Source organism: Lissotriton vulgaris, chromosome 9 (assembly GCF_964263255.1).
Source record: "Lissotriton vulgaris chromosome 9, aLisVul1.2, whole genome shotgun sequence".
Taxonomy (NCBI): domain Eukaryota; kingdom Metazoa; phylum Chordata; class Amphibia; order Caudata; family Salamandridae; genus Lissotriton; species Lissotriton vulgaris.
Genome location: NC_141697.1, coordinates 278,803,235 through 278,817,899, shown reverse-complemented (window position 1 = coordinate 278,817,899; position 14,665 = coordinate 278,803,235). Strand labels below are relative to the sequence as shown.

At 44.2% G+C, this 14,665-nt stretch overlaps 1 protein-coding gene across 1 annotated transcript in view; it reads right to left on the bottom strand.

Moving 5' to 3' along the window:
* The window catches only part of ADCK1 (aarF domain containing kinase 1), a 407,695-nt gene that overhangs the window by 186,196 nt on the left and 206,834 nt on the right, over positions 1 to 14,665 (bottom strand). The gene's annotated exons all lie outside the window — the stretch shown is intronic.

Here is a 14,665-nt window from a genome sequence, read left to right as displayed (position 1 = left end):
TGGCATTTTGCGTTTTCCCTTGTGGCGAATAGGTCTATCTCTGGATGACCCCACTGCTGGAAGTACGGTTGGAGTACTGATGGATGTATCTCCCACTCGTGCATCTAGTGGCTGTGCCTGCTGAGCAGGTCCGCCATCTGATTGTCCTTGCCTGGGAGGTGTTCTGTCATGAGGAAGATGTTTCTCTGAATGACCCACTTCCATATGCTCTGAGCCAGATGAGACAACTGTGGAGAGTGTGTACCTCCCTGCTTCTGTATGTAGTGAATGGCAGTCATGTTGTCCGTCCGGATCAACACTACTTTGTTGCACAAATGCACTTTGAATGCTTTCCTCGCCATGAAGATTGCCAGCAGTTCCAGAAGGTTGATGTGCACCTTTTTCTGCTGTATTGTCCATAGTCCCTGCACTGTGTAGTGGAGTACATGAGCTCCCCATCCCTGGAGAGATGCGTGCGTTGTCAGTATTAATTGTGGTACAGGCTCTTGGAACGGTCAGCCCCTGCAAAGGTTTTGTGCGTTCCACCAATGCAGAGAGCTGTATGCGCGACCGGTCACCAACACTAGGTCTTTCAATTGTCCGTGAGCCTGATTCCACTGACGTGCCAAGCACTCCTGAAGCGGACGCATGTGTAGTCCCGCGTACGGGACTATGGACATGCCTATCAACTGCATGAATACTTGTGCTGGAAGCGAGTGTTGTGGTTTGAATTTTTGTATCAGCAATTGAATGCTGTTGATCCTCACTGAATTTGCTGTGCTTTGGCTGCCAGAATGTCTATTGTCGCGCCCAAGTACTGCCGTACGTGGGCGGGCTGAAGGTGGGACTTTGGATAATTCCGTGAAAATCCCAGACTGTGAAGTAGGTGAATGGTGTGGGACATGTGGGTGGCACATTGCTGGGCCGACTTTGCTTGGATAAGCCAGTCGTCCAGATAAGGGTAGACGTGAATATTCTGTCTCCGTAGGTGTGCAGCCACTGTCGCTAGGCACTTGGTAAACACCCTGGGTGCTGTTGTTACTCCGAAAGGGAGGACTTTGAACTGATAATGCTGATCCTGAATGGTAAATCTGAGATATTTTCTGTGTGACGGGTGTACCGGTATATGGAAATACGGATCCTTTAGATCTAGTGTTGCGAGGAAATCTCCCTGATTGAGTAACGGTAGAACCTGCTGTAACGTGAGCATGTGAAAATGTTCTGACAGGATGTACTGGTTTAGGGGCCTGAGGTCCAGTATGGGTCTGAGGGACCCGTTTTTTTTGGGGATCAAGAAGTACAGCGAGTACACTTCTGTACCCCTTTGTTCCACAGGCACGAGCTCTATGGCTCCTTTTTGCAGCATGCTGACTACCTCTTGCTGTAATAACTGTATATGCTCCGCGGACATAGGACGGTGTCTTGGGGGTATGTTGGGTGGAGTGGATTTTAACTCCAGACAATAACTGTACTGGATAAGCTGCCTCACCCACCTGTCTGTAGTGATGGTTTTCCAGACTGGCAGGAACTGTTGTAGTCTCCCCCCGACCGGTGTTATATGGTCGGGGGGAGACAAGACGTCACTGTTTGTTGGTGGCGGAGGATCGGGAGTTGTTGTTTCCACGACCCCTGCCCTTGGTGCTGTTTCCACGATAGCCACACCTATTGTTCTTGTTGTAGGTGGTCTGCGTGCCTCCTTTACTATATTGTGTCTCCTGGGACACCTGGCCTCTGGAAGCTCCTCTATTGTTGGAGCGACAAAAAGAACCACCCCTGAACTGCTGGGACTGTAGAGCCCCCATAGACTTTGCAGTCTCTGTGTCCTTTTTAATTTTTTCCAAGGTGGTGTCCACTTCTGGGCCAAATAAGTAATCAGGGTTAATTGGCTGATTGAGTATGGTGGTTTGTATCTCAGGCTTGAAACCGGAGATTCTCAGCCAGGCGTGTCTACGTAACATAACGCTTGTATTAATAGCCCTGTCTGCAGTGTCTGCTGTGTCTATCGCACACTTAATAGACGCGTTGGAAATAAGTTGTCCTTCTTGTATTAGCATTTCTGCGGCCTCCTTGTACTCATCTGGCAAGTGTTGTAACAGGGTTTCAAGTGTATCGTAATGAGCCCTGTCATATCTGGCTAAGAGTGCCTGTGTGTTGGAGATTCGCCAGATATTGGCTTCTTGAGCTGCCACCCTTTTCCCTGAGGCTTCTAGCACTTTAGATTCCTTGTCAGGGGGAGGAGCATCACCCGTGGTTTGCGAGTTCGCTCTTTTACGAGCATTTGAAACAACTAGCGAGTCCAATGGCAACTGTCCCTTGATACATGTAGGGTCCACAGGTGCTGGTTTGTATTTTTTTTTAATCCTGGGGTTTACCACTCTTGCCCTTGTGGTCTCCTTAAAGATGTCTCCAGCGTGTTTCAGGGCACCTTTTAGCATGGGTAGAGTTTTGACAGTTCTCTCTGAGATTGAGAAGGTGTCAAATAAAAAGTCCTCTTCAATAGGGTCAGCATGGAGTTGGACATCGTGATTTTTTGCTGCCCTCTCAATAAGTCCGTTGAACGCAGCCGTGTCTTCTGTAGGTGAGGTTTTAACCGAATAGATATTGCTGTCGGGGGCATTTTGTGGCTCCCCTGGGTCAACAGCGTCTGTCCAGGGTTCTTCTGGATCAGTGTCGACAGGATAATTGTATTCCTCATTGTCAGCATCCCCTACATCCACATCTGAATGTGTGGGTGAAGAAGGAGCAGGCTCTCGTCCATAGTTTTGTAGAGGTTCAAAAAGAAGAGGTGATGTCGCTGAATCCCTCTTTTTCTTTAATGGAATTTTATACGACTCCATTGGCTGTTCTGGGACGATCTTTCATCGACGCTGAGAAGTCTGCCAGTCTCAGCGTCAATGAATTGCCTCGTCTGGTCTTCTTGCAGAGGCCGTCGATGCTTTGTGGCCTGTTCAGTAGTTGTAGGCTTTAGCCCCACGGACACCTTCTTGGCCGCTTCAATGCCTGTGTGCGGGGCGAACGCCTTATGTGTCACTGGCGGCGGCAGTATAAACTTAATCGGTGCAGACGCCTTCAGAGTCTTACTTACTGTCTTTGGGGGTGGAGTGGCCTTCGGTCCGACAGCGATAGCTTTTTCCTTAATGCGCTGCAGCGAGTCTGACACTTGCTTTGAAAAAGAGGCGGATGGTTGTGTCGACTCGATGGGATCTTTAGAGCCACCGTGTGTTTTGTGCTCAAGGTCCTTGCTGACTTTTGCTTTGTCGAGTCGACGCTTAGGATCGGTAACATTCTGTGTTTCGAGTCCTTTATTTATGTCTGCGGTCTTCGGTGCCGACTTCTTCGGGTCGATGTCCTTGACCTTTTTCTACGGTGCCCCGGATTTCGACTCAACACCCTTTAGCGACCTCTCTGGGTCGATAGCACTCTTTTGTTTCATCGGAGCCGATGGTTCAGAAGCCTTCGATCCCATCAAAGTAACTCTTACTTTCCGTTTCGATTTTGTTTCCGGTGCTTTCGGTGTTGTGGTCACCGATGTTTTTGGTTTCGATTTCGATCGATCAACCGATGGCTCTTTAGAATTGTCTGTAGCCGGGCCTTGAAGCGAGGCTGTAGAACTATGCGCTTGATTTTGGGTAAGGCCTTGTGGCGATCCCTCGACCTGAGCCTTCTCGAGTGTTTCAGTTTCGGCCCCCATACCAATGGGTGGGCCTAGCTCCTCGCTCGAGCTATCTTCTACGGCCCCAAAGGCCTCATCGTCGTCTCCTACCTCGTCGACGATGTCGTCATTTTCGACCATCTCCTCATCTTCTGCGTCATAACTGGACTCAATCTCCGACGCAGGATCCGACTTGTTCTCTTGAACTTCTTGCTCGACCCCCTCATCTTCTTCAGCATCGAAGATGTTCACCGGGTCAGGCGCTGTCTGCTGGGCCTCCTTCCTCGCCGCGCGTCGAAGGCGAAGTGTTTTCTTGGACCGGAACCGAGAACAAGCCATACAGCTTATATATATAATCCAGCTCCCATAGCATAGACACATCCATGGACGAAGGCACGGACACGAGGTAATCAAGATGTGGCAAAAATTTATTTTCTCAGGTCCACCCTCAACCACTGAGATAAGAGATACAAGTTTCGGCTTTCAAGAAGCCTTTTTCAATCTGTTTGGCGCCGTAATTTACACAATATATATAGCCCTTCCCACTTGTGGTAAGTATAGACATAGAAAACACACTTAGCAGTGCGCTTAAACACTGTCCACCCACTGCAATAACATCATGCTCTCTGCAATGGAGTATCAGCACTGAAGCAGTTTAAAACAAGAACATATACAATGATTGCGCAATGCAAATCTACAATTTTTACTTTGTACGATAAATGCTGGTGTTACTGTGTCAAAGCGTTACTCAATTGAGTGTGTCATCTGCTATTGGTGGGAATATTGTGCATATTAACTAGTATGCCGCCAGGGCTGATCTCAAATGTAGCTTAATAAAAAACAACATTGATACAAATATTAAAAGAACATGTGGAGAAGTGTGGCTCACGGTGTAGAGCAGGCAGACCCGGAAGCTGAGGTCAGACCCGGGACCAGGGTTCAATTCCCGACGCGGCAGGGTCTTGAGCTCAAATGTCCACGGACTCGATAATTCTCGCTTCGGTGCCTGCTCTAATCATGGGTTCTCACTCTGCAACTCTGGGCATTAAGCTTGCTTAATCTCCACAACGGCCCCCCTGCGGCGGGATGCCTGGCTTTCACCCTGGGGATGCCCTGTAGGGGCTATCTCACAGGGAAAAGCCAGGACGGGTTCCCAAGGCAAGCGCCGGGAAACCTCCGGGTAGCTGTGCGCTCAATAAATGCAATAATAATAATAATAATAATAACATTGCTGCTATGTTGCTGTATTGTCCAAATCATAATTGCCCCACATCCGATAAGCTCATTTGAGCATATGAAACTTTCACCGTTCAGAAATCTTAATACCTCCGTCATAAGAATGTTGTTAAATACTGACATGTTATTTGTTTGGCACTAGTCAGTCATTAAACAGCAGGGAAACACATATTACTGGCATCCGCACCTCGGGATCAAATTCCATCCCAAGTGTGAGCTGTCGACTTTAGTATCAACCTCCGAGGCTACGCGCTTAATCCAACAGAACTACCTGTCCCATAATGTCATTTAATAAGTCTTATAAAACGATGGAGTGCGCAAACAAAGTTCAGATCGACTGTAGGAGGTAACACCAAAGTTAAAAAATAAACGGGAATGGAGGCCAAAATGTCAATGTCTGAAATAATAAACATCACAGATACAGTCAAACCTGACACATAACGTCGAGGTTGAAGGGGACCGATGCATAAAGATGTGTACGCCAGGACTGACCTCACCGCTTTGGCATAGGCGTCAGCAGTGCCCAGTCACCAACAGGCGCCAGTCTCCTGAGTGAGGCATTTCTTGCTTGGAAGGCACAGACCCTGTGCTGGCAGTTGTAACAAACCGCCCCGCTCCTGGACCCTAGTCTCCCACTGCTGTCATCCTCATTCCTCTTACTGGTTGAAGAGTTGGGGGCTCTCCCATTAGCACTACCGTACTCCTCCACACACCTACGTGTATATATATATATATATTTTTTTCTTCCAAAAAATATGTTTATGGTATACACACGCACATATAAATATATATTTAAAAAAGCATGTTTATATTAACCCTGGGCTAAGCACTACGCTACGCTCGCGTAGTTTGCAAAGTTTGCGCTACTTCGCACTACGCGAACTGCACTTAGCACAGTGCAAACACGCGTAGCAAGCAAAATGACATCCCAGCGAGACTTTTTCCTTGTTCGCGATCAGCAACATCAAGTTGCCGATCGTGAGCATGGGAAATAACCCTCCCGGCGAGATTCTCAACATTGGGAGGTCAGGTTTCTCATTGCGAGTGGTCGCGTAAAAGCTCATGACTGCTCGTGATGAGAAACTACCAGTCCGCGTAGAGAAAGCTGCAGCTCGAGTAAAAATCTACTTGAGCGGTAGAAAACTACAGCTTGCACTGTGCAAGATACCGCTTTCAATGATTGCACAGTGCCGGATTTTTGTCCACACTGTGCAATCGTTAAAAACGGCATCTTGCACAGTACGAACAGGGTACTACGCAGGTCGTGATGTGCTACGCGAAGCTCACGTAGTGCGAAGTGCACTTTGCGTAGCGCTACTTCGCGAACTACGCCCAGGGTTAATATATATATATATATATATATATATATATATATATATATATATATATATATATATATATATATATATATATATATATATATATATATATATATATATATATATATTCAAAAAAGCATGTTTATATTTTACCCACATATATATACAGTGGCTGATCTTCTATAGGGGCTTTTGGGCACCGCCCCCCTGCTTTCAAACCATGCAAGAAAGCAAAAACATAAATGGTAATGACTACCATTTGTTTCTGCCTTCTCGGACGGCGATAAAGCAGAAGTTCCTGGTTGGGGGTGCGCGGTCCTGCTCGAGGGCAGGGGGAGTGGTTTGCCCACTGTTGTTCATACTGACTGTTTGGGCAGCCTGAGGCCGCCCAAACAGTCAGTATGAAGGGCAGTGGGCAAGCCACTCCCCCTGCCCTCGAGCAACACCGCCCACTCTCCTTGTTCTCTATGTATGCTGCAGCATACATAGAGAAAATGACCCGGGTGGGGCAGCGGCCTCACCAATCACAACGCTGCCATTGCAGCGTTGTGATTGGTGGAGGGGAGGGAGGCTGCCTTCCTGATGACTAGCGCTGCAGCCAGGAATTCAAAAGCAGGACGGTGGGAGTCCGGAGTCTCGGGACGGTAAGTTTTACTTTATTTTATATCTTTTTTTCTTCCCATTAAACCCCTCCCGCCTCCCCCCATCCCCTCCGCGGCACGACGACCCCATTTCCACCCCCTCACCCGCCCGTAATGCTGGCCGCAACCACTCAGTTTAATTCAGCACGGAAGAAGAGCACTGCCATCTCCATATCTAATGTTCTCTGAGTTGGGGTTGCTGGTTGGCAGGCCATTGCAGCAGGGGTTTGACTCAGTCTTACAAGACAATGCCTGCGTGTGTCATCTAAATGAATGCTTATGGCAGTGGGAATGTGTTAATCAAACTGAGAGCATTGCTGAGTCACCCTAGGGCCAGGCTCAGTGTGTGACCTCTGGCAGCTCTGCTGGTATGAGGAGTCTCAGCGTTTGACGCAGTCTTTGACAAAATGTTGCTCTATCACTCGGCCCCTCTTAAAATGCCTTGTGCTCCTCAGAACGGCATCTCTGTGTCGCACCCAGTGAAGGTTTGTGTGCTTTTTCATAGGGAGGGGATCTTGAGCTGACCCTCTTCTCACACACTTTGCTGAAACTCCGGTAGGCCAGCATGGCAGCCAGTGAGAGCAGGCATCAGTGAGGGTTTGGTTTATTTTGTGTCAGTCTGTAACAGTGAGTTTTTGTTTCATTTCCTGTTTGACATTTGTTTGTGCGTCATTGGCTCGGTCTAGCTCCCGACCGAGACGCTGCTAGGCTAACCAGCCAGACTTCCTGATGCCACACATGGTGGCTATACGGTAAAGCAAGCTCGGGGGAACTCCTGAAGCCCTGAATCAGCGTGCTTCGAGTTTTTAAATCAAGACTACACGGAGTACACTTTTTTTTTAGAAATCACCTGTTTGTGATTTCAATTTACCTATAGGTTTGGGACGGATACACCTTAGCGTGTGTAGACCACCCAACCTGTAACACATTGGTCCTGACGAAAACCTCTACAATCATACGAAGGTTGAAACATGTAGACCTACCTTTTTAACTACACTCACGTCTTTTTTCTGACACCACAGCCTACCTAATTAGGCAAAGGTGCCACATATAACTATTATTGTATATATTCTTTTTACTTGTTGTCCAACCACTCCAGAATAAAGTCTTTGAGTGGGTAGTGTTGAGACAACTTTTAAAACACCCCCCCTTTTTTTAAGATCACACAAACAAAATAACCAGCTCCACTGTAATCAGGTGTCGAAGCACACCTGGATGGCATTCGGCTATCCGGGTGGGACCCCGATGATGAAGCATGTCACTAACTAGGTTGGTGAGTGAGGGTCTTCTAAGGACAAAGGATTGTCCCAGATTGGGTCTCAGGGCATGCACCTCAATACCGCAGCAAATGTGCAGGTATTATATACCCTCAGTGGTTACTCCTTCATTTGTTTAAACTAGTAAATCAAGGGGACCAGGAGTTCCCACTAGACCTCTAAAGGTCTTACCACGCTTTCTCTCCCAATTGTTTACAGTGAGTGTTGTTCAAATGCCATGGTAACTTTCATTAGCATGTAGTAATCCGTTCAGTGAATTGCAAGGGAAACTGTTATTTGTCTAGAATCACACTTTGAGTCAGTGTCCTTTTGGGAAAATTGTGACAGAATGACTTGCTTGGTTGAAGTGTTTGCAGACATAGAAGTACATGTACTCATGCAGTGAGCCAGGCTTAAGGGCATTCATTGCTTTAAACTCCTATGCAGTATGCATGTAGAGGTCTAACAACTTTCATTCTGGGGGTTCAGGCCTACAGTTCCCCAGTTAGTATCTATACACTCTAGTAAAGACCCTGTGAGTGCTCTTCAATTGCCATAGTAACTCTTTCTGTAGGATGTAGTAATCCTTTCAGTGAATTGTAAGGGATACTGTAATTTGTCTAGAATCACACTGTGAGTTGGTGTTTTTTGGGGGAAATTGAGAGACAATGATTTGGTTGCAGACATATAAATACATGTAGTCATGCAGTGAGCCGGGCTTTAGGGCATGCAGTGCTTCAAACTCCTATGCAGTATGCATGTAGTGGTCTAACCACTTTCATACTGGTGTTTCAGGCATACAATTCCCCAATTAGTATCTATACACTCTAGTAAAGACCCTGTGAGTGTTGTTCAAATGCCATGGTAACTTTCAGTAGCATGTAGTAATCCGTTCAGTGAATTGCAAGGGATACTGTTATTTGTCTAGACTCACACTATGAATCAGTGTCCATTTGGGAAAATTGTGACAGAATGACTTGCTTTGGTTGATGTGTTTGTGGACATAGAAGTATATATACTCATGCCGTGAGCCAGGCTTTAGGGCATTCAGTTCTTCAAACTCCTATGCAGTATGCATGTAGTGGTCTAACCACTTTCACACTGGTGTTTCTGGCCTGCAGTTCCCCAGTTAGTATCTATACACTCTAGTAAAGACCCTGTGAGTCCTGTTCAAATGCCATAGTGACTCAGTAGCATGCAGTAATCCTTTCAGTGAATTGCAAGGGATACTATTGTTTGTCTAGAATCACACTGTGAGTCAGTGTATATTTGGGAAAATTGTGAGAGAATGATTTGCTTTGTTTATGTGTTTGCTGACATAGAAGTACATGTACTTTTGCAGTGACACTACCCCTAGCATGACCCCCTACACTACACAAACAAGATTGTACTACCCTAAATCCTAAATCCTAAATCTACCCCAGCACGACCATCTACTCTAGCCATAAACCACTACACTACTCTAAACTCTAAAACACTACACCAGCAGTATTCCCTACACTACCCAAACACCATTGCACTACTCTAAACCTTATATCTACCCCAGCATGACTCCATACACTACTCAAACACCACTGCACTACCCTAAAACACTACCCCGGCACAACCCTCTACACTACACAAACACCAGTGCTCTACCGTAAACCCTAAATCTACCCCAGCATGACCTCCTACACTACCCAAAGACCAGTACACTACCCAATAACAGTACCCCAGCACAATCCCGTACACTACACAAACACCACTGCACTACCGTAAACCCTAAACCACTATCTCCAGTATGATCGCCTACACTACATAAATACCAGTGCACTAACGTAAAACCATAACTCTACCCTCAGCACAACCACCTACACTACCTATTCATAAGTGCAGTGCCCTAAACCCTAAAGCACTATCCCATCACAACCCCCTATACTACCCAAACACCATTGAACTACCCTAAACCTTAAATCTACCCCAGCATGACCCCTTACACTACTCAAAGAACACTGTATTATACTAAAAGAGTACTTCAGCATGATTGTGTACACTACATAAACACTAGTGCACTACCCTAAACCATAAACCTACCCCCAGCATGACCTCTACACTACCCATTCCCCAGTGTACTACCCTAAACCATAAAACACTACCTCAGCACGACCCTGTAAACTACTCAAACACCATTGGTGTACTCTAAACCTTAAATCTACTGCAGTACGATCTTCTACACTATACAAAGTCCATTGCACTATCCTAAACTGTAAATCTACTTCCAGCACGACCCCCTACAGTACCCTTTTACCACTGCACTACCCTAAACTCTAAAATAGTATACCAGCTAAGCATGAGCGAATTTTGCGGATCTCGCGTTCGCGAATTTTGCGGATTTGCGGATTCGCAATCCGCAAAATCCGCGAATTCCCGCGAATTTGCGGATTTTTTTTTTTTTGTGTTCGCCCGTGTTTCTGCCAGTTCGCGAGGGTTTTTACAATTTCGCAATTTGCGAACTTACCTGTCGGGTCGCAAGTTTTGCGAACTTGTTGTTTCTACGTGTCCAACCTGTTTGGGACACTCTTCTTCATCACTGCCACTCTCTGTCACCACTGCCACTCTCTGACTACTCATGCCACCCTCTGGCCCACCCATGCCACCCTCTGTTTCATCACCACACCCTCTGGTTGTCCAGTGTACATTATTTTCGGCAAAGCAAAGCACACCTTCCCTGCCTCAAGTGACCTGAATTAATTTGGGGCTGATTAATGTGTCACAGAATATTTTTTTAGCTGGCACCTGCTTCCTTAGTGCGCCCTGATTAGTGATCTTTTGCACTTGCTAAGTGCTTTCATTGTTGCAAAATTAGTTACAACACCTGCCCTGCCCCAACTGACAATAATGAATTAGGGGCTGATTAATGGATTTTAACTTCCAGCCTGGCTCCTGCTTGTCTCCCTTAGCTGTAATTCATGACCTTTGTGGCATATGTGTAACTATTCTGAGGTTCAGAGCAGGGTCACATAATAGTTTCAACTGGCAACTGAACTCTGGAGGGGCCCCTCAGGAAGCACTACAGGAAATGGCTACTAATGATGTGCCTGAACTTTTGAACCTGGTAAGTAGTTACTTTCAGTTTTGCTTAGATCGTATTTCTGCAATTTCGCACTTATTCGCGGGGCGCGAACTCACGCGAACAGTGCGAGCAGTGCGAGCAAAATCCGCTGCTCGCGGATTTGCGGATTTTGCAGGAAATTCGCAAATCTCGCAGATTGCGGATTTCCCGAAAATCCGCAAAATCCGCGAGCGGAACGGATTTTCCGCCCATGCCTAATACCAGCACGACCCACCACACTACCCAAACACCATTGCACTACCCTAAACCTTAAATCTATCCCAGCATGACCTCCTACACTACATAAACACTACTGCACTACCCTAAAACACTACCATAGCACAACCCTGTACACTACACAAACAACAGTGCACTACCCTAAACTCTAAACCTACCTAGTACAACCCCCTACACTAGATTAACACCACTGTACTACACTAAACGATAAAACACTACCCAGTACGACCCCGTACACTACCCAAAAACTATAGCACTACCCTAAACCTTAAATCTATCCCAGCACGACCTCCTACACTACTCAAACACCACTGCAGTATCCTAGAACACTACCCCAGCAGGATCCCCTATACTACACAAAGACCACTGTACTACCCTATAGCCTAAATCTACCCCCAGTACGACCACCTACACTACCCATTCACCATTGCAGTACCCTAAACTCTATAACAGTACCCCAGCACGACCCCCTACAGTACTCAAACACCATTGCACTACCCTAAACCTTAAATCTACTGCAGTATGATTGCATACACTACCCAAACCCCACTGCACTACCCTAGAATACTACCCCAGCATGACCCCCTACACTAGACAAGCACCACTGCACTACTCTAAACTCTAAATTTGTACTGTTGCAAAACCATAGTGACTGTTTATGTACGATGTAGTAATCTATATACTGAAGTAAAAGTGAACCAATTATGAATTCACTCAGTGTGTCTCCTTTTGTTATTGTGATCATTTAGTAAATATGCATGTATTGATACAGTGCTTCAGGTTTTAGTGTATGGAGTGCTTCAAACTGCTATGCACTATGCATGTAGTGCTCTTACCACCTTCACAGTTGTGCTTCAGGCCTACATTTTCTTAGTCAATATTTATATAGAATGTGTTTGTATAGTAATAGAAAAGTATGATTTATAAAGTTATTAATATACATTTATTTATGATTATTTCTGACAGATACTATTTATCATCATTAAAATAAAGGTCAGAAAAAAGATTCTTACTTGAAAAAAACTCAACCACAACTATTGGAAGAGCAACATAATGTGGCTAAAGAGAGAAAAACTTCTGGTAAGACCACAAAGGACTTCAGAAAAAATATTACCAGATTGAGAAATAAAAATGCAAATGTGCAAAGCAGTGAAAATGTTCCAAGTACAAAAAAAGTGCAAACAATAGGAAAGGAAAAAAGGCAATGTAAAAACAAGTAAGTAAGTAAAAAAAGAGTAGTAAAAGAGACAATCAATATAAAGAAATCCGCAAAAAAATATTTTACAACAGAGTAGTCCATAATTTATTGAAACATACAAAGAAATATAGAAAGAGAACACATTTTTATAAAAAGAAGCAGCATATCGAATCCATTGTAGAAAAGGCTTTTGAAGTAAAGAGGAAACTCTTCATTTTAGCATTGAAGAGAATTCGATCACTAGATAAACCAATCCATTTAATGAAGGCCAAAAGTAAGAAGGAAAAGAGTAATTAACAGAAGTCATTTTTGCGATATTTATTAAGGGGAATGGAAACAAAACCATGAACTTTGAGGGAATAAAAAAAACTAGCATTGATGGTTATCAATTGCTCTGCAAACTAGGTCTACTGATTGCTCCCCATAACAAATTAAACGATTGCACTTCACGCAGTGCATTGTAACTTTTACGAATTGGGGACGTATGTCTGGTCGTGATGTTGAAGGTGAGGCTGCAGAGGTACTTGGTATTGCCGGCGGTGAAGGTACATTTTGGCACAGCCTTCTACATTCTTCGTGAGCATAGTTGACAGGATGCATGGATTGGAGGTGCTTGCACCTACTAGCAGTGCCACAGGAGTATTTCTTGTTTGGATCTCCTCTGACAGTACTGCCTGGCTAATCTTGCAAGTTACTTTGGTGGCATTACATTTCTTTTTCCCCTCTGGAAAAGTAAAACATTTCCATACGATGGATGTGTATCTTTTGGGAGGCTGAGGTTCTGGTAGAAATTGTTCAGTAACAAAATCATCAGAATCAGATGATTCTTGCAGTGGTGTAGCCATTTTTGAATACAAAAAGAAGTTCAGGTTTCCAATGAACAAAAAGTGACGCTCTTTTCCGGATAGGTCTTCTCGTAAGGAAGGTCTAAGAAGAGTAATTGAAATGGGTGGGGTTCTTCAATAGTTAGAACAGTAAGTGTTATAAACTAATAAAATCTCTTGTTTTTGGTCACATGGGATCCACGTTGGGTGCGTACACCCAGCACGCATCTAGCGCGACTTCTCCAAATGGCATTTAAAAGTAATAAAAGTTTATTAAAACTAAAAGAATATTATATTTCCGCTTAATATTTGCATTAAATACAGATATATATATATTTTTTTATATTGAAAAATTTTGCGGAAGTCGCGCGTTCACCGTGTTGAAAAAGTACTTAACGTCATGCGTAAATACGAGCGCGTGGTGTGGCGTGATACGTACATGTTGCGTATGCGTTTGAAGTCACGTACAGGTTGCATAGCAATCGCGCCTGATAATATGTACCCATCGCACACCCTACGCGTATCCTACAGAACAATTATAAAATGGCGACTACGTTCTGTGCAGCAATCAAGAGAGGTGCGCTTTGGATGCGGGACTGCTCAAAAAATTGTTTAAAAAAAGAAAACAGAAAATATTATAAAAATATTTTAAAAAATATAAAAACTATATATAAAAATGTGTAATGTAATCTTAAAAATAAGATATCTAAAAATGAATATATTTAAAATAAATTTGTAAATCAGTATCAAAGAAATAAATATAACAAAATAATAGATTTAAAAATGGTTATTGAATAAATCTTTCAAAATCACTGAAAAAAACCTTGGGTTTCAGGCAGGTTATACTTCAGGATTATCATTTAAAAAACCTTTGAAATTCACTGAAAAAACAATAGGTTTCAAGTAGGTTATAGTTAGGAATTATCATTTAAAAAACCATTGAAATTCACTGAAAAAACCATAGGTTTCAAGCAGGTTATAGTTAGGAATTATCATTTAAAAAACCTTAGAAATTCACTGAAAAAAAACATAGGTTTTAGGGGTGTTATAGTTAGCTGGACATCTGAAATCACATCACTAATGACATCATCCACGTGACAATCAGATACACCTCATCATACACTACTATCTTTCATCACTCACTGTAAAATACAGAGTACCATATTCGAATCCATTGACACACCAATACAAGTATCTAAAAACCCACTCAGTGATTCCTAGATCTACACAAA